Below are 446 nucleotides of genomic sequence, written 5' to 3' on the forward strand. Positions count from 1 at the left end.
ATTGACCATCAGGTTGTCCTCTCTTAAGTAATTTTGTTCTAATTAACCATCTGCCTCCCAGGGAGCATCCAGTGACCACAACCTGCAGCTATTGTGGATTTGATTTTAACATACCAGGGAAAGGAAAAAACTACAGAAGTTGTAGTTAAACCTAATGGAAGGAAACGCAGAGTCTGTTGAAAACAAGATTTTCACACATATTAATTTAAGATACCACAGCCATGGGCTGCCTATTGTTCTAAGATAGATTGTGAGGTGAGTTAGAGCAGGTTAAGTGCAGATACAAGAAAATCCTGCACAATGTTCTTAGTGAAAAGGGAGGTAAATATTGCTGAATTCAGGTACCATCCAGAGCAGTCACCGCTCAAAGTTGGATCATTCCACGCGGAGTTTCAGAGCATTGTTTCACTCTGCTAAAAATGGTTTTTCCTCACCCACTGACTTGA

Source organism: Geospiza fortis, unplaced genomic scaffold, assembly GCF_000277835.1.
Source record: "Geospiza fortis unplaced genomic scaffold, GeoFor_1.0 scaffold299, whole genome shotgun sequence".
Classification (NCBI taxonomy): domain Eukaryota; kingdom Metazoa; phylum Chordata; class Aves; order Passeriformes; family Thraupidae; genus Geospiza; species Geospiza fortis.